A 21,581-nucleotide genomic window follows, 5' to 3' on the forward strand; every position below is an offset into this window, starting at 1 on the left:
CTTGATACTCTGTTTGACATTTTGACCTGCAAGTGCTCCATACAATTATGTTCTGAATCCAACTGTTCTCACTCAGGTAAGAGAGAAAATAATTCCCACATTGATTGTGGTTGTCCTCGTGAAAAGAAGATCCCTGTTTTAGAGCTTGAATTTATAAAGGCACAGAGGACAAAGGCAGAAGGCCAAGGAAGTATGCAAATGGGTTCAATAGATTATTCAGAAACAAAGAAGCAGATTGCTAATGCCAAGAAGAGAGAACAAATCCGAGAGAGGGAACAAAAGAAGAAAATGAAGAGTGAAGAAGCCATCCAAAGAGAGGAAGAGCTGTGTCAAGATGTTTATCACTTCTTTGATAGTTCTTCTGATGAACAGGAAGCAACATCAGATGATAGTTCCAAAGAGCCATCTGAACCTTTACCAAAGAAAATGAAATACAACACAAGAAATATTTCAAACATTGCTTTAGCTAGTATTCGCCACCATGCTGGACTTCGTGAGGCTGCAGAAATTGCAACTGCCGCTTGGATAGATGCAGGCCTCATCAGCCGAGAGGATGTATCTTTGGTGATAGATCATAATAAAATTAGAAGAGCACAAGAAAAAATAATGAAGGAAATATCTGATCAGCATGAAAAAGATTTAAGCGAGGGAGGGCTCTCCTGTCTTTTGTTTGATGGAAGAATAGATGACACAAAAGTTTTGCTAGAAGTAGAGGGAGTGAACAGAAAGTTTCCAGGTCTCATCAAAGAAGAACACTACTCTGTCTGTTCTGAGCCTGGTGGTCGGTTTTTGTTTCACTTTGCTCCCGAAACTGAAGTAGAAGGGAAGAAACATGCAGAGGTCATTGCTGATCATATTTTATGTTGGGTTCAGGAGAGAGGACTTGGCAGTTCACTGCAGGCTGTTGGTGGAGATTCAACTGCAGTGAACACCGGATGGCAGGGGGGTGTAATGACGCATTTAGAGAAAAAACTAGGAAGAAGACTTGTTTGGATTGTATGTGATTTACATACAGGCGAGCTACCTCTTCGTCATCTCATCCAGGAACTTGATGGTCCTACAAAGAGCAACAACAAGTGGTCAGGTCCCCTTGGCATCATGCTGGATGAAGCAACACAACTAGAAATAAATACAACCTTTCCAAAGGTCGAAGTTGGCCCTCCCCTTCCGGCGTTGTCTGAAGGAGTCATCAAAGATCTCAGCACAGATCAATCCTATGCTTATCGTATTGCCCAAGCAATAAGATCAGGAGAAGTGCCTCAGTCATTGGCTCTCTTGGAGATTGGACCTGTCAGTCACAGCCGTTGGTTAACTACAGCTCTTCGTTTCTGCAGGATTTGGATTTCCAAACACGAATTGAAGGGCAAAGTGCTGAAGAATTTGAGGTTAATTGTTGAATTTATTATTGGAGTTTATCTTCCCCAGTGGTTTAGTGTGAAACTTAATCCTATGTGGGTGGATGGGCCCAATCACCTTTTGTTTCAATTGCAGCTAGTAAGAACACAGAGGAAGGTAGTGAGGGACATCGTGTTACCTGTGGCAAGAAGGTCCGCTTGGTATGCTCGATCAGAAGCAGTTTTGCAAGCAATGCTTTGCAGTCAATGTACCAATCTCCGAACCGAGGCTGTAGAAGTCATTCTAAAGATTAGAGGAACGCTAATAGATGACGACCAGTTGGGAGACTGTTCGTTTCATTCAAGAAAAGTTCCCCCAATAAACGTCAATGCCACCAAATTGTCAGAATTGGTTGACTTGAGTTTGGAAGTCTTAGAGCCACCATTGACAACAAGTCTAACTAGCCAAGAATTGAGAAACCTTAAAGAGACTCCAATGCAGGTGCCGAAGTGGCCTTCCCACACTCAAAGTGTGGAGAGATGTGTGAAAATGGTCACAGAAGCAGCGGGCCATGTTTACAGCCACGAGAGGCGAGAAGGTTACATCAAAGCACAAATAGCAAGCAGACTACTGATGACAAGAAACCAAAGCAAAGAGAGTATGAAGGCATTGGTTACTTTCAAATAGACTACGGATAATAAAATATAATAATTTGAAACTTGAAACAGTAACATGTGTGCAAACGCTGGTTATGTTATAAATTCACAAATATGTACATTTAAAAATCCATTTGATGTAGGTAGGACTTATTATAAAAAAAAATTTATGCCAGAATATTGTTTTGCATGCTTAAAGACTACAATAAATTGCTACCAAATTACTCGATTTTCAATTTAGCCAGTTCACCCCCTAAATTGACACACCCTAATAACTAACAAATAAATATGATGGTCCATATTGGCCCCAGAATGTTGTATGTAGCAAACCAAAAATATTACAGCTCTGTATGTAGGCCATGATACCATATAAGTATGAACAATTTTGGTTTGCAGATTAAAAAGTTATGACAACGTTTGTCATTTTGTGGTACGTGTACGGTTCACCCAGGTCCATGCTACAGCTCAGTTCTCACTGCCTCCACACATACGTTCACCTACCACACATTTTTCTTATTTTATAGATTTATATGCTAAGATACATTAGAGTACAGTGGGGTATGCTATAACGAATGGATCCTACTAACGAATATTCCTATAACGAACGGTTTTACCTATAAAATTGATAATGCTATAACGAACGAAACTCCTACAACGAACATTATAAAATTTTTTTTTACTAATTTATTGTTTCTGTATTACAAGTATTAATGATATTCTTTATATGAAGAGGGTTTAAATGCATATTTATGCACTTTTTTACAATTTTTACAATTTAATATTATATTTTTCAGTGTTAAGTGGTTGTATTTGGGGGCCTGGAACGGATTAATCCTATAACGAACGAAGCTACAACGAACAAGGTTCTAGAACCAATTAGATTCGTTATAGCATACCCCACTGTATTGTCATTTGTACTGTACAGTCTTGTCGCATACCATGCACATTTAACTTACGCACATTCAATTTTACGCGCTTAGCTAAGAAAAAAAATGCAATGAGTGTAGGAGCAGCATATCCCAGCTGAGCTGCAGTACAGTATCTGCATTACAGTCGACCCTCGTTTATTCGGACCCCTTTAATCCGGATTTCGGATAATTCGGACAAAACCTGAATTTTTTTTTTTAGATTTATAGGAATATTACCTATGCGGACCTTAAGCTAAAATGCTGGTCCACCCACTGCTGGGATAAAACACCAGCATCTTTTTGGTTAAATGTAACATCGCCACCACTAGTGTGGGGGGAGGATGCAACTTTTAGCTTCAGACATGAAAAATATTTACCATTTACTGCCAGTAAACAATGGAAACGTAAAATATGTACCAATTAGAAATGAAAAGTTGTGCAGTTCCTTCAGCAAATAAAGCTCACCAACTTACAATAAGCTAAATTACCATACAACGTGTTTTCAGTAGTCTATGTTGAAGTTCTTAGCACAGGCTAACTTATCATATCATACACGGTATCACAGTTCTCATTGATCTACAAAAAATACCGGTAATAAAAACCTTTTTGATATTTCACACTTAATATAATACCCGGTAATCTACTTCAACCTCCTATTGTTTACAACGACGCATGATGCACCACCAGCAGTTGAGTATCAGCTAGACGGTACACGTGTTTTTCGAATCTTTTTCAGTTAAAAAACTGTTACATCACATGTATATTTTACCTTAACTGTGCCTGAATGAATATATTCTCGGAAATAAATAGTAGTTTTGCTAAAACGTGATGTATTTTAATGTAAAATAGGATAAAATATATGACGAAAACAAAGGATTTTACCTAACCTTCCGATGTTCAAGAGAAGTTACTCGTTTTTTTAATAGTTTTTGGTTAAAACACTGTTATATTAAAATGGTATTCTATTCATACTGTGCTTGATATAATGCATTCACGGAAATGTAATATTTTTGCTGAAATGACGTACGTATTACAGTGGAAAGTGGGATACAATCGTGACGAAAACAATGACTTTCGCTTTCTTTCGTTCAAAAGATGTTACCGTAATCGCTTTTCGATTGGTTTTCAGTTAAAAAACTGTTGTATTACAATAATATTCTATCCTAATTGACTTGAATAAATACTACAATACCATATTTCTGAATATTTTCATTAAAATCCATCCAAATCATTTTCCTTGTCATCGTTTGCAGCACCAAACAGCTTCTCCCAGTCCTCTTCTTGAACAGGGTTAGAGGGTACGTGTTTTTTGAATCGTTTTCAGTTAAAAAACTGTTACATCACACGTATATTTTACCTAAACTGCACCTGAATGAATATATTCTCGGAAATAAATAGTAGTTTTGCTAAAACGTGATGTATTTTAATGTAAAATAGGAAAAAATACATGATGAAAACAAAAGACTTTACCTAAGCTTCCGATGTTCTTGAAATGTTATTCGTTTTTTAATAGTTTTCGGTTAAAATACTGTTACAGTAGTACCCCGATTTACGCGGTCAATTGAACCCACAGGGTACGGCGGAAAGTGAAAACCGCGTAAAGTGAACAACAGAACATATGGGATTAATTCCAATAGAGACTGGCCCGACCCCCAAACTCCACTTTTTCCGACACAACACCTATGTTGTAGTAAAAATAACATCTAAATTTTATGATGGTATGTTCACACAATTAATATTTAAGAGAAATACAGTCGCCAGGTTAATGTCCATTCAAATAATGGACTCAAATCCCCCCCTCCCCCCACTCTTCCCAGCTCACTAGCTCCTACCTCTCTGATTAATGTTTGGGTGAAAACTCTAGATTTTAACGTTTAGTAATAAATAATACCTCAGACTAAAGTTAGGATAATATAATTGACATTTCTGATTCCTTGCAGGTCAGGGAATATTTTGAATGTAAACTTCATATATTTTGCACAAAAGATAAAATATTTGCTTAGTGTAAACCAAATTATTACTTTAGATCTAAAATTTGTATGTCTAATGCAAAATCCATGATGTTTATATTCAAAATGATCATCATATTGTAAGAATTCCAGCAATGTAAATTATATTCTGGCCGGGTAATTTGTATGAATTTTATGAGCTAAAACATATATCTTCAGTAAATAAACAAAGAAATATTCTTCAAGGACACTATCTGTCAATCAAAATACTCCGCCCTAGCTGGGTCGGTCGGTCCCTCCCTCCCTACCAGAGAAGCATTGGGAGAAAATAGTATATTTACATCTTTAGTAATAAATAATAACTCAGACTAAAGTTAGGATAATATAATTGACATTTCTGGATTCCTTGCAGGTCAGGGAATATTTTGAATGTAAACTTCATATATTCTGCACAAAGGATAAAATATTTGCTTTGTGTAAACCAAATTCTTACATTAGATCTAAAATTTGTATGTCTAATGCAAAATCCATGATGTTTATATTCAAAATGATCATCATATTGTAAGAATTCCTGCAATGTAAATTATATTCTGGCCGAGTAATTTGTATGAATTTTATGAGCTAAATAAAAAAAAAAAATTATACTTCACTGCGCATATGAGTAGATGCACCGCGGAAAGAGAAAGTCTGGTTCTGACAAGGTACCGCGTAAATGAGAAATCGCGGAAAGTGAAACCGTGTAAAGCGGGATAATACTGTATATTACACAATGATATTCTATTCATGCTGTGCTTGATATAATACATTCACGGAAATGTAATATTTTTGCTGAAATTTCGTACGTATTACAGTGGAAAGTGGGATAAAATCGTGACGAAAACAATGACTTTGAAATATAATGCAATATTAACCCCTAAATCGGTTAATTCGGACAATGGGCTAAAACGGACACCCTTCCCCCCTATTAGTCCGAATTAACGAGGGTCGACTGTATTGTGAATACTTAGTTTTTTTGCTTTTTTATGCTTTCATTATTTTTCCTAAATATTCTCTGCTGAAACCAACTTGTCAATCAGTACAGTAAGTCAGTGCTCAACGTCGTCCCTCTTAACGTTGCTTCAGTACAATGTCGCTAAACTTTAGAGACCTAAAATTCATTTAACGTCCCGGTAATCCGATACTACGCTGTTTTGCGCCATCACCCTCTCTCATCTGGCCGCGCTACACTCTCTCGGTATGGCGCAGTCTCTCAGTGACTCACCACCCTCCTCCCCTCCCGCCATCTGCCTCCTCTGCTTCACTACCCACCACAACTCGCTCCACCACCTGCGCCCATCGGTGAGTACAGTAGAACGTCGATATAACACGAAATACGTTCAAAGAAAGGTCGCTTTAAACCGAATTCGCACTAAATCGAAGTGTTGTTTCAATGGAATAATTTAGTTTGGTACTTGAGAGAAACACAAAATACTAATAAGACTGAGAGTCTACCTAGATGCACCTCAGCCCATCTCCTAGAACAAACAAAACATTGTTTTTTGAAGTATTATGCTAAAAAAACACTCATAAATCAACACAGCTAAGATTTGGGGACGTGAAATGGTCTGTGTACTAGGGATCAGCTGATGTGAGGGTCACGTGGCGCAACTGCGCAGGTTTGCCAAGTCTGTGCTTATGTTTTCAACTTTACCACCACTGGTGGGTAGAATTTTTGTTTAAATTCAGAAACATTAATTAAAATATATATGAACAGTAAGTGTTGCTTTCATATTCTTATGTAGAGTAATGACGATATGTTTTCACATGTATGCACTTACATACGCGATCTCACTTTTTTCTTTACCATTAATGGTTAGCTACTTACATTGTTCCATTTATTAACATTAAATAACATTACTTAAAACAACCATATTAATTTTTTAGGTTAATTTTAGTACAGCTACAACCAGGGTCTTATTTTCTTCAGTTTTATATGTACATAGAACCAATTAGTCACTGGTTTTGTAAACATTAACGAAAACAATGCCGTCTCATCTCGTGTTTTATTATTCTGCGTATTATTAACCCTTAAGCCCCGGGCTAGGGTGCTGCTGGCAGTACCCCCATGCGAGGTTAAATCGAGAAAAAATCAACATTTCCAAAAATAATAAAAAATAAATAAATAAATATAAAAATAATAATAAAAATGGCGGGAAAATAGGCGGACATTCTGGAACGTCACCCGGGGCCTAAGGGTTAATGAATTGTATTGTTCATTTTGCACACAAACATTAATTCAATCAAAAAGACATTCAGTAATAAACAATAATGAATCTTTTGTACATAAGAGAAATGATGCTGTTTACACGATTGTGCACGTCTGAAAGTTGGTGGGCCGCTCAAACCCATCGAAATTTTAGTTTCTGCCGTCGAAATTTTAAATTGTGTAGTGTTTTTTTGTGTCCAAATAATAAATGTTGAATTAAAAACTCGTGAAATTTGAGAACCTACTGTACAATATTTAACCCTTCAATATGTCTTCAAAGAGACCACGAAGCAGTGAAAGTGGTGCTAGTGCTTCCAAGCGCAAGGACAAGTCACCATCTATCCAGGAACAGGGTGAATTTCCATGGTCCAGAAATTTCCATGACACAGCTAAAATTAAGGGATGCGAAATGGTCTGTTTACTAACAATCAGCTGATGTAAGAGGGTGGTCGCATTGGTGCCACTCACCACCCGCCTGACTCACCCAGCATTCGCTTTCCTCTCAACTTATTTTTTAATTACTTTATGCTATCTAAAATAGATTTTCACTCAACTTTAGTTAGGCAATTCATCCTCTGAAGATGCAGAGCCCAACTAGACCAGCTCATCATCCACATCACTGTCTAGTGCTGTGGCTGTGGATGTATCTGACACACGGGAAACACCATTTCCACGCTGCAGTGCTTCCAGCACCTTGTTTTTCTGCTCCAGTGTAATTGCTTGCCTTGATTTCTTGGTCTTTGGAAGTAGTTAATGATGTAGTGGTTGGCCTCTTGGACATAGTGGCGATGGTTGATGCACGTGGTAGAAGGATATATTGTCACAATGCAGGCATCCCCGTGTTACGGAAGCCCGGGTTACAGAATTTGTAAATTATGACCAATAATTTCGCGTTACGGCCCGTAATCCGCCCTTACGGAAATTGGGGTAAATTTTAATAAACACAAGGCCTCACACATTCCATTCAGACTGACAGACTTGACAAGTTTTACCAACCATAAAGACAGTTGAAGCTTTAAACATCACTCACAATGGATCTTGAATATTCCAACTGTAATCAGACATACCTAAGTTGCGTCAACAATTGCAACCCCAGTTGCAATATCAAATTCTGTGTCACCGCTAAAAAATAAAACAGTAGTCTCTGGTGCACTCTTAAGATTAAGAGAAAACAGACGACTCAGGCGGCCTTGAAGTGAGAGAAAACGGACTCCTATGACGGGGCACTCAAATAAAGAGACATGGCTAGCACATGTTTTGTGGACTACCCACTATACAGTATCCTTTTCATCACATTGTAATAAACCTCGTCATGCCTATGTGTGTTTCTGATAATTACCATAACATTATATATTTATATATTTAGCGGTTGTACAAACACAAGGCCTCACACATGCCATTCAGACTGACAGACTTGACAAGTTTTACCAACCATAAAGACAGTTGAAGCTTTAAACATCACTCACAATGGATCTTGAATATTCCAACTGTAATCAGACATACCTAAGTTGCGTCAACAATTGCAACCCCAGTTGCAATATCAAATTCTGTCACCACTAAAAAATAATACAGTAGTCCCTGGTGCACTCTTAAGATTAAGATAAAACGGACGACTCAGGCGGCCTTGAAGTGAGAGAAAACGGACCCCTATGACAGGGCACTCAAATAAACATACACATAGCTGTATAATGCAATATTATGCAATATTAACCCCTAAATTGGTGTTTTAAGAAGGTATATCATAAATTATTTAATGTACTGTATTGTATGTGTTTATAAATGTTTATTTTCATTAGCAAAAGTGCTTGAATTACCTTTTTGGAGCCGAAAAAATTCCTTAGGAACGCATCTCCAGTTTTATAATGGAAGTCAATGGAAAAATAGGTTTCGCGTTGCGGAATTTCGCGATACGGTCAATTTTCCGGGAACGGAACCCTTCCGTAACGTGGGGGATGCCTGTATGTCCGTTCACTAGAGCGTCAGTGCGAGGACTGAGGATGCCTGAGGGTGTGGGGCAGCTGTGTAGCGTGCCCAGAAATGCATCTGGTGGGAAAGATTCGGCGCCAAATTGGCTCACGCAAAATAGGAAAGATTCGCTTTAAATTAAAACAGTACTTAATTAAGGGTGTCGCTTTAAATCAATAATCTTAAATTGAATCGCTTTATATCGACGTTCTACTGTACCTATACAAACTTAGTTGTATATGTATGCACTAGAAATGGCAATGATTTTCTGTATATGTAATGTATTTCATGGGGCAAAGGGAAGCTCAGGAACGTAACTCCCATATTTTATTTATTTCTTACAGGGAAAATTGTTCCGCTTAACGTTGTTTCGTATAACTTCGCATTTTTAGGAACGTAACCCTGACCTTAAGAGAGGACTTACCGTATAAGTATAAATGAGCAAAGTTGTATCCCTTCAACATTATGTGACAACATTTTAAAATATGGAGTGAGAAAGCAGAAAGGTGTGGGTAATTAGAGGAGTGGTAATATGCACCAGTGTTGCTAAACGCTCCTCAACAGCTGCTGTTTATTTCGCCACCAGGCAATCACACAATAAGACCCTCACTGACTGCATGTTGTCTTAATTCCTCTGTGTGCATGTCAGGAACACACCTCAACATCACACACACAGACCACCAGCACCACTAAACACCCTCCAACACCACCAACACACACCTTCCATCCAACACCACCAGCACAAACGCTCCAACATTTATTATTACTGTATATATTCTCGTATGATCAGCCTCTTATGGTGTATGGTTTATCATTGATAATATAAAATATTAAATACTACTATTAAAAACAACACCTGTATATACCTGTGGTCAGTAATTTGTATAAAAATTAAGTGACAAGCCAAATAATCAGGTAGAAATAAGTATTTTACTGTATATGAAGGGTACTGGTATTAATAAGATCAAATTATTACAGTAACTTATCTTTATTAATTAATAAATACCAGGACCAAATTAACTATATATTTTGTCGAGTTACAGTAAGAATGACAGAGGCAGGGTGGAGGTGGAGAGTGGGAAACAAACCTTTTGGGGGGTGAGACATTAGTTTCTCTCCCCAAGGGTCTCCATCCCTCCTCTACCACCAGTCTCTCTATGTACAGAATTAAACAAAGAATTTGTTTGAAATACTCTGCAACATTTGATGCCATAATATCCTGACCACTGGGGTTAGTTATAAGTCTCTCCTCGACTTACGACAGCCCGGCCATAGTCGTATAAAATATTACGTATTTTCGAGTCCCGATGTTAGTGATCTCGCTGTGTACTGACAAAATTTTTGCTTGTAATTCCCTTTAAAATGGCTGGCAAGTGTAGAAGTGAGAGTTCTCGTGGTGCTGAGAAGAAAAAGAGACACCTATTTTAGAATTTCCATGTATTATTTTTGCCTTTTCGACTTACGTTCTGGCCATTGAGACGGAACCCCGTCGTAAGTCGAGGAGAGACTGTATAGACTTTTCCCAGCAATTTTAACAGATGGAAATGTGAAAAGAAAGTTATCTGTAAATCTTCATTTGTATCAGGTATTTGTAGATTTAAAAATAAATGTTGTAGGTATGGCATTAATAGATTGTAATGGGTTATAAGTACAGCAGTTGTACAGGTAAATCGAACTTTTATTTTTATAATAAATATTTCTTTAATTAATTAAAAATAATAATGTGTTTAAGTAAGCAATAACATATTTTTAATTCTGGGTTTGGGTTACGTAGAATTTAGCCTACTGGAGACAGCAACTGGGGATTCAGGACGCAGGCTGATTTTGGAGCAATTTTTCATACAAAAAAGTGTCTAATATGCCATAAAATACAATAATTATTGATGACTGACCTGCCGGCGATTTTTCATAGAGAATGATTATAAAAATACCGCAATTTCATTGTGTTTTATAATGGAAACTTTGTAGTTTGTCCAAGTATGTTAAAAAGTGGTCATTTATAATTTTACCCTAACCTTAGTTGCTAAGAAAAAAGAGGGTTAATATTTAGAAGTTGCCAACAACTACTTATACAGTATAGTCTCGATTTACATGGTCAATTAAACCCGTGGAGGTCCGTGTAAAACGAGGAACGCGTAAACGAAATAACAGAACATATGGGATTAATTGAAATAGAGACTGGGCCGACTGCCAAACTACACTTTTTCCGACACAATACCTACGTTGTAGTAAAAATTACATCTTAATTTTATGGTGGTATGCACACATAATTAATAATTAAGAGAAATATCAATAATATTAGGTTTTTTAACACTTACGTTAGTAGAAGAGATGGCTGGGTACACGGGGATGGGGGGTTGGTTCTGAGGCAGAGGGCAGATTATTGGCCCTCACCTGTATCACTTGTATCACTATCCACCACAGAGGCTTGCAGGGCCTCTTTGTCAAACCCCTCAAAGCCCATATCCTCACTATCACTGACTTGGGCTGGCTGTGGTGGGTGGCGGGTGAAGAACTCGGTAATGTTTTGTTGACTGGGAGACCTTGTGCGCACCCTGCCTGCGCCGCTTCCCGCGTAAATGATGGAAAATACCGCGTAAATAAAAATTGTCGGTCTGGCAAGGTGCCGCGTAAACGACCAAACGTTTAAACGAAATCCGCGTAAATCGCGACTATACTGTATATTGAATCATATAGAGAGAAAGAGACAACAACAATAAAAATAACTTATTGTATAAAGTTTCTGACAGAAATGTATATTTTTCAAGTATTTTAACAAAATTAGTCACAATATTAGTTGTTCAAAGTGGGCAGGGCTTTGAAGTAGAGGAAAAATATGGGGTAAAATACTTAAAAAGAACACCAAACAAACCTTTGAAAACCTTACACAACTTTTCATAACTAGTAAAAGTTAATATTTAGCAGTTGCCAACACTAACTGAATAATGAGTCGTATATAGGGAGAAAAAGAATATAAATTACAAATAATGAATTCTATAAATTTTCCATCGGAAATTAATAGTTTTGAGCTATTTTAACTTTTATTTTATAATATTCGGCCAATCAGCGTGAGTGTTGATGTGACGTAATACTAGTGCGCCAATCAGCACATCTCGATTCACAGGCAGTTGGAAGATGGTGTCTGTGTGAGAGGGATGTACTTTGGCTGACTGGCACTATATTTAGTGCATTTTGGACAATGAAGCAGCAGCCATTGTCATTTATAGGGCTCACAGTCTTCTTGTTTCATCTGTTAAGTGTCCAGGATGTAATTTAGTGTCAGTACCATGTTGATCACCATACTGTACATGGTACTGTGGTAAGAGACAGACACCAATGAAGAGATCAGGTTGGTATGGATTACTGTATCCTCCTGCATCTATTACTTCGGGGTTAGGTTAGGCAGGTTAGGCTTTTTCTGGTTTTGAATTTTTTGACCTTCCACTTCTTTTCAATATCTCAACAATGGCTCATTTTCAACAGCAACAAAGGTCATATTTGTATTTAACACAATGATTTACACAATAAAAAACATTTTCAAAAGTAAATTAGGTGTTGGCAACTACTAAATATTTACCTGTAAAAATGTTAAGAATCACTTTCGAGTTTATGGATCCCTCCTCATCTAAGCACTGAAAACTACACCATCACAGACCAGACACCGAAAACATGAATAAGGTAAACTTTATAATTTTAGGATTTTTAAAGGTTAGGAACCATTAGGTTAGGCTTCCAAAAATTTGTTTAGTTTTTTTTTTTTGGTATTTGGGGTACAGTCACATCTGCTGCAACACGTGTTTTGTCAATGCAAATTGGTTGTAACGCGATTGATGAATAGGGAAACGCCGTTTGTAAAACGCGAACTTTTGCATATGAATGTTGGCTATAACATAATTCCATCCTCAACGTTTTAAGCGTGGAGCGGGGTTATGCAACGTTTACAGTTCACGTTCGACATCACATGTTCAATTGATTCGTGGCTTTTGTTTCTGAAGTGTTTTTTGAAAGGTACTCTGAAAATTTCTTTCTTTTTGGGCAAATTTAGCTGTTACCCATAAATACTATATGTAAAGAATAAGTAAAAAGAATGTCTTGCAGTGCGGACTAATACCAGTAATGGTTTATACCAACGCTCTCTGTTTACATCGTGATCAGTTGAATCGCGTTGTTTCTATCGATTGCTCATTGAAGTGTCTGTGATTTTCGCTGTTTTCTCCAATTTTGTTGTGTTAACCATGAATATGGAAAGACAAGGTTAGAAGAATGTTTCCAAGAAGCATTCTGGTGATCGAATTGCTGCTGGTGAATGTAAAAGAAAGGCTATAACACTATTGCTGGAACAAGCTTGAGTGCTAACAAATCTGTGATCACGGCCAAAGTAATAGGCACCTAGCCCCATTTTCTCCATAAGCCCTGTTATTTTTATTACACAAATTTCTACAATGCTAGGTTTCACAAGAACGCAGCTATCGCGTTGTAGCAGAAATGACTGTACTGTATTACAGTTTCAGCCACAACTTTGTTAAAGCCATTTTGTGTTTACCATTAGTTATATCTTGTTAATAGGAACAACTTCTAATACCACTTCCGCCACAAATGGATATTAACCGAGAAAGAAAATTCACGTAAGAAATTAAAAATTTTCTGCAGTCATAGCATGTCATCTGTGTTACAGCCGACCCGTTCAGTCTGAGCATACGCTCACATCAACAAAAAACGTAAAATTACATCATGATGCTTCAACACAGTTGCTTTAATTGGTACCAGATAGGTAGTAGGCAGCTACCAAACAGGGAGGTACTACTGCCTGGGAAGATAGTGGAAGCATAATGTATTGTCTAATGGTAAACCCTGCTGCGATATGGCATCACAAAAATTGTGACCAAGTCCCAGGTTGCTGATCTGACTTTCTGCCTCATTTACACACAATTGCAGGGTTTCAATTGTTTCTCTTACCCTTGACAACACAACATACTGTACATATATTGCTTCTCACTATTATCTTTTTTTTTCTTTTTTTGTATTTCTTTGTGGTTCCTTGTTGTTATTATTATTATTAGTATTGCAGTGTTGCTATTATTATTATTGTTTCAATTATTATTTTATTATTTATATTTTTGTATTTTTATTAATTTTTTTTACTTATCTGAAGTATTATTACATTATTATTATTATTACATTCCCCCCCCGCCCCCCCAGGCCCTGATGTGGGTCAGTGACCTGTGCCCGGGTGAGCTAATCCCCGTAAAAAGAAAAAAGAAGATATCAAAATAAGAACTTTCCGTTTAATATAGTGGGGATGGCTAGGAAGTTAGGTAAGGTTAGGAAGGTTTCTTCGGTTGGTTAGGTCAAATTCGAATGAATCATACTAAACACCATGTGAAAACAAAAATTTGTGGTTGAACGCCTATACAGTGGTCCCTCGGTTAACGAACAAAATTCGTTCCAGAGTCATTTGTTAACCGAATCCATTGTTTCAATGGGATATTGGGTAATTGGTTCCAGCTCACAGAAAAGTACATACAAAGTAAAAAAAAGCAGTAAAGTATACTTACTTTGAGGTGTATATGTAGAAGGTTCCTGGTTGATGATGATGGGAATTAGAAGTGGGGGTGGAGGAGAAGGGAGAAGAGAAGGAAGTGGGGGTGGAGGAAAAATCACCTTTCAGGGGACCCATGCTTGTTGCAGTAATTTCACCAATAAAATTTGAAGTTCACAAGGTGTAATTCAAGATTATTTTATTTAATCCAACACTGCACTGCACTATATATTATCAGTATGTTAACTAAATTTCTGAATGACCAATAATTTTAATGTAAAAATGCAAAAATATTCAAGACACCAACAAAATCGATGTTCACTCCACTGTAAACAACGCCAAACTGACGCCTGGTTGGCAAGTCAAGCGGCTGATGGGCGCACAAAAAACTAGTTCTCTGTACTGCATATATTATCATTATGTTAACTAAATTTTAAAATGACAAATAAATTTAATAAAAAAAATGCACAAATATTAAAGCGCACAACTTTCTTGATATTTACTCCACTGGAAACGAATGTGAACATAGAACAGAATACTGAATTGGCAGACTAGCCCATCAGCTGATGCTCTGTAGTAAGAATTTCGTTAATCGAAGTTTTGTTTGTTAACCGAATCAAAGATCCTTATGGTAGGTAATTCGTGAACCGAAATTTTGTTAATCGAACCGTTCGTTAACCGAGGGACCACTGTAAGGGATTTATTCGTCCTAACTTCGAATACTGCTCTCATATTTGGGGTGGCTCTTCTTCTGTCCAACTGTTAGATAGGGTGGAATCAAAGGCATTTCGTCGTATTAACTCTCCTCCTTTAGACTACAATTTCTCTTCCCTTTTTCTTTGCCGCAATGTTGCTTCACTCTCTTTCTTTTATAGGTACTTTAACGGGCAATGTTCGGTGGATTTGACATCCTGTGTACCACCGGCAAGGCCATGGGATCGTAACACTCGTCTTGCCCGCGGTGCCCACCGTTTCTGTGTGGCTGTCGGTCACACTAGAATAACCCATTATAGTACATCCTTCTTTCCTCACACAGCCAAACTCTGTAATTCTCTGTCTTCTTCTGTGTTTCCATCCTCTTCCAATCTGTCTCACTTCAAAGAAATGGTTTTTTGGCATCTTTTTGGTGTAGATTAATAGTCCTTTTCTCTTCTATTATTAATTTCATTTTACTCTTATTTTTTCGCCCCCTAGGTCCCGTTTTAGTCGTTGAGCTGTGCCCGAATATATAAAAAAAAAATTGCTGAAACTGTAAATTTACTGCTTTTTAAGTTTAACCACATTTTCCCTCTACTTAAAAACCCTACCCATAATTGAACAAGTAATAGTGTTGGTAATTTTATCAATTCAAATGCTCGAAAAATATAAATTTCTGACGGAAAAGCTATAGAATATTTTTTTCTTCTCTTTCTTCCTATAAAAAACTCAATATTTTTACTTCTTACTTTTATCCTCTTCGCCACTGATTGGCTCATTAGCTGCTTAGACGATCGGTCGCGTCTCTGTTACGCAATGTTGGCAAGGACTGGGCATGCACTGGTATAAGTCGGTGTAGCAGAAGCCATGATAGAAGACCTCACCAGCCTAACCTTACCTAACTTCCTAGCTGTGGGGCTCTTCCCCGGACCCCCCCGCATATTAAAGAAAAAGAGCTCACTATGATATGGTGTAATTTTACATTTTTTGTGGACACGAGAGCTGCTCGATCCGTGCAACTCATAAAGTACACTGAGCGCAGTCCTCGATCGGAGTGCAGAGCAGGGAAGTCTTTTGAAATGTGTCAATATGATTGACTGTTTACATACTAGGATGAGACGTTGCCACCGCAGTACCACCAAAAAGACAAAGTAATCCGGGTGGGGGTGAACCTCACGGCTAAGACGTTAGATAAGGTTAGACAGGGTTCTTTGGTTAGTAAGGTGGGGTGCCAGTGAACATAAGAACATAAGGAGTCTGCAATAGGCCGGTTGGCCTGTGCATGGCAGCTCCAGTCGAGAGTTACTACCACTCTCTATGATCCATGAATCTATCTAGCCTCCTTTTTGAAACTTTCCAGAGTTCCAGCAATTACTACAAAGTTGCTAAGCTTGTTCCACTCGTCCACCAACCTATTTGTGAACCAGTTTCTTCCTATCTCCCTCCTAAACCTAAACTTATCCAACTTAGATCCGTTCCTCCGAGTCCTATCCTGTTCGGATATTATAAGAACTTTATCTACATCCCCTTTATTGATTCCTTTCACCCACTTAAATACTTCTATCATATCTCCCCGCACTCTTCGTCTTTCTAGGGAATGCAAGTTAAGTTTCTTTAACCTATCCTGACATGGAAGGTCTCTAAGTCCCGGAATCATTTTCGTCATTCTTCGCTGCACCGATTCTAGTGAATTGATATCCATTCTATAATAAGGGCACCAGAACTGAACCGCATAATCGAGGTGCGGCCTGACTAGCGCAAGATATAGTTGCAATAAGACCTCTGCACTCTTATTACTTACACTTCTAGATATAAAACCCAATACTCTGTTTGCCTTATTTCGAACATTAATGCACTGTTTGCTAGGACGTAGGTCCGGGCTTACAAGTACCCCTAGGTCTCTTTCACAAGTCGACTTCTCTAGGTTGATGTTGTTAAGGCTGTATACATTGTCAGTATTTGTTCTTCCAATATTAAGTACGCTGCACTTGCTGGTGTTGAATTTCATTTGCCATTTTTCAGACCACCCCTGCAGTTTATTTAGATCCTCCTGTAATGCATTTGCATCCTGCCCTGAATTAATCTGCCGCCCTATTTTGGTGTCATCCGCAAACTTGCTTATGTCACTGCTGATCCCAGTATGTAGATAGTTGATGTAGATTATGAACAAGCGTGGGCCTAGTACTGACCCCTGGGGAACCCCACTGGTTACACGGCCCCACTCAAATTTAACACCATCTACGCTGACCCTCTGCGTTCTATCGGTGAACCATGATTTTATCCAATTTAAAACTTTCCCCTCGATACCATGAGCCTTAATTTTTCTCAGAAGCCTCTGATGCGGTACTCTGTCAAATGCTTTGCTAAAGTCTAAGTAAATAACATCGTAATTTTCGTCATTATCTACTACCTCGAAGACTTTCCTAAAAAACGTCAGCAGATTTGTTAGACAAGATCTTCCTTTTGTAAACCCATGTTGCGAGTCGTAGATTAATTTGCTTTTCTCTAGATGCGATCGGATGCTATCTGCTATAATTGATACAAGAAATTTCCCCACTACTGACATCAAACTGATCGGCCGGTAATTTGACGCTGATGCTCTGTCTCCCTTTTTGAATATGAAGTTGGCCCTTGGTGACTTCAGCCTAGTCACAGCGGTGATCTCGGTCCACATAGGATGTGGGCCGAGATCAACAATGATCTTAACAGTCAGGATTTAAATATGAGGCTGGTTTTTTTCCAGTTATAAGGAAAGATAATCAATTTCTATTTTATAGAAGTCCCTAATATACCATTTTTGCATTTTCTGTGCCGTTATTCATTCTAGAAATCACACTTTATGTAGCGCTTCTTGTCGATTTTGAACTTCCGATTCACAAAATTCAAAGTTTACTTCTTTTAATATCGGGCTGACACCTCATTTCTACCACCACTGTGCTCACAAGCGGAAGTCACTAGCAATGGCTTCAAGCAATACCTGCATTGCTTGTGAATTGGAAGTGTGACACCAACAAGAAGCACTACAGTGCGACTTCTGTAATGCATGGCAGCACGGAAAATGCAATACAGGGATATCAAGAGACTTCTATCAAAAAATGGTTAAAGGACAAGCTGAGGTGCACAACACAGCTCAGTACACTGCAACCCTAGATGAACCAGACCCCCTCAACGAATCTTCGCTGGTTGATCCGGAACCCAATGCAACGACTGCAGTGGTGGTGGAGATAAACTTTTCGATTCCAGCGATTATTCATATACAGTTAAGAGGAAATGTGCCAAGTCCACGACATTGAGATGTTCTCAATGATCCAGACTGATAACTGTGCAGCAACTGTTCGTCAGATTGGTGACCAACTCATTCCTGGACCCCAAGACCACACTCATCAGACAAACTTGGGATTGGATTTTGCTGCCTCCATTGCTTTGTAAGCAAAACTAACTGTAAATCAACAGCCATTCACTTCAGCTGCAGACATTGCCACTGGAATTTTTCTAGAATGTCTTCCCTCATGACCCGGTAGTGCAATTAAGTCAGTTGAATATGTTGCTCACAATCCAAACTATTACCGCCATAAGCACCATCCATAACATCCAAAGAATCTGGCTTTGAAGTGGAGTCGCAACACATTGCCGAGAATTTCTTACGGGGTGACATTCGGGTTGATGACGCACGGCACTAATTTTTCGCAACAGATGACCAACTTCAACTGCTCTCCAGTGAAAAGACATGGTAAGATGATGCCACATTTTACGCAGTTAGAAAACCTTTCTATCAGTTATTCACTATTCAAGTGTTTGTACGCTATAAAGAAGCAACAAAACAGCTCCCAGTCATGCATAGTATTATATCTCGTTACCGGAAAAAAGACTAGGTTTCTGTGATTAAAGTCATCATTGATATGCTTCCCAGTGGCCCATGTGTGATGGACTTTGAGAAAGCTCTCTGGTGTGCTACAAGTTCTATGCTTCTGACTGTTGAAATAAAAGGGTGTGCATTCCATTTTACTCAAGCACTCTTCCGGAAAATACAAGAACCTGTATTGCAAACTCCCTACTCATCAGATGAGGGAACTCACAAGCTGCTTCGGAGGGTCATGACACTTTGTTTTATTCCGGAACAATATATTCTGGGGATGTTCGAGGGATTAATGGCATCTGTGACCTCAGGACCGCTTCTCGAATTTGCGGGGTACACCAAGAAAACATGGATTAACAGTTCTATCTGGCCACCTAAGTACTGGAGCATATATAAGCTAAGTGTGAGAACTAACAACGGCGTGAGGGGTGGCATAACTGTCTGAAGACGAAAGGAAAGGCACAGATATCCTTTTACATGATGATTCGGCTCTTACATGAAGAAGCAACTTTAGTAACTACAGTACTCAGATTCGTCTCGTGTCTGAGGGAAAACTGTAGCGGTACCAACGCCGAACCTACAAACAAGGGTTTTCTCCGTATGGGAAGATTATGAAAATGGTAGGCGAAGCGCCCTGCAACTTCTCTCTGCAATATTCAGACTGTATGGCCCATTAAGAGTAAACTGTATATGTATATGATTTTAAATCCATGTGCTTAAAATAAAGTTATAATAAAAAAGCCCCAAAAAGCCTGACAGTTAATACCATTGTTGACAACAGCCCATCCTATGTGAGGCCGAGATTACCGAAACAGGCCGAGATCAAAACTGTAACTGGGCCGAGTTCACCAAGGGCTGACTTCACTTGTATCCAGTTGGTGAGGTCTTCTAACAACGCTTCTGCCACTTGTTTTTCTTATGGTTAGGTATAAGTTTAATTTAGAAATAACCAATTTTAACAAATTGTCCATAACTACAAGTGTCCACTATAAAACAGTGAAATTGAGGCGTTTTTAAATTCGTTTGGTATGAAATATGTGGCTGTGAAGCCATGGGCCAGTAACCACCACCTTCTAGGGCCAGTAACCACTACCATCAAGGGTCATGGGCCAGTAACCACCAACATCTAAGGCCATTGGCCAGTAACCTATCGGTATCTTGAGCCATGGGCCAGTAACCACCACCATCTAGAGCCATGGGCCAGTAACCACCACCATCTAGAGCCATGGGCCAGTAACCACCACCATCTAGAGCCATGGGACAGTAATGTCCTCAAACAAGGTAAGGTACAGTATAATATAACTTGTTAAGTATTTAGCGTCACCGATCTTGCTCCATATTTTGAAGCCATTTCACTGACATGTGAGAAGAAATTACTGGTATAAGGTGAGGTGATGTTAAGTGCTGATAACCAGGGCATCAACTACAGTAGTTATAAAGGGCAAAATAGGTTCCGTGTACAATAACAATATACACGCGTCCTTTACCTCAATCAATATTACGTATTTTCCACTTAAAAACTATTCAAGCCATGTCCTGTCACTTACCTTCTTGTCCTTGGTTTAAAAGAAATCTTTTATGACTCCATCAAAAGTCAATCATGGCTTTCCTACAACGAGAAAGGTATAAACCATTAAGTGTTTATCAAAACATTGTCTGAGCAGCCATAACTACAGTGGTGCGCATCTCCCACTGAGCAACGACAAGTGAGCCGCCACACGCGTCTGCCTTCCTCATACTGTTTATACGCTTTTGTTATTTTGTGTTGTATTCTCTAGGATTGATGACAATATTCATACTCAGACTATAGTATTATCAAATTTTAAAAATACATTTCCAAAGCCGTATTATGAGTTTTCTACAGTATGTGTGCTACTTTCAGTTAACTAGAGATCAAGGAAAGTATGTAGGAGGAAGCATGTCTCTCATACTTTATTTTGAGGCCTCCGATTGGCCCGCCATCTAGTGGCTAGGCGCCACTAAGGAGAACGATTTTTTTTATCTTTTACGAGTAAACTATGATAGAAAATTAATATTTAGCGAAAACCGCGATATATCTATTACTCACAATTTTCCTTTCGATTAATTTCATGTACATTAATTATTATTGTATACAAGAACATAACTTCTGCATTCCCTTTTCCTCCTCTCTTCCGACCTGATAACTCTATAGCCAACTCTCCCCCTGACAAAGCCAATCTCTTTGGCACCTTATTCTCCTCTAACTCCACCTTAGACGATTCTAACTCTATCCCTCCTACCCCTGATCCTCCTACTGAACCTATGCACTTTCCTATAATCTCCACTCGTAGGGTTGCTGGTGTGTTATCCAGGTTGGATGTAAGGCGCATGGACCGGACGGAATACCCCTACGTGTTCTGAGGGAGTGTGCTGAAGCTCTGGCCCCTGTGCTTGCTCGCCTCATTCGCCTC

General features: G+C 38.6%; 1 protein-coding gene across 1 annotated transcript in view; it reads right to left on the bottom strand.

Moving 5' to 3' along the window:
- The window catches only part of LOC121867233, an 86,117-nt gene extending 65,255 nt beyond the window's left edge, over positions 1-20,862 (bottom strand). The window contains exon 1 of the mRNA XM_042367084.1: positions 20,697-20,862. The gene's annotated coding sequence lies outside the window, so the exon portion shown is untranslated. The remainder of the gene's footprint in view (positions 1-20,696) is intronic.
- Positions 20,863-21,581: the final 719 nt, after the last annotated feature.

The sequence above is a fragment of the Homarus americanus genome, unplaced genomic scaffold (assembly GCF_018991925.1).
Source record: "Homarus americanus isolate GMGI-L3 unplaced genomic scaffold, GMGI_Hamer_2.0 scaffold6317, whole genome shotgun sequence".
In the NCBI taxonomy this organism is placed as follows: domain Eukaryota; kingdom Metazoa; phylum Arthropoda; class Malacostraca; order Decapoda; family Nephropidae; genus Homarus; species Homarus americanus.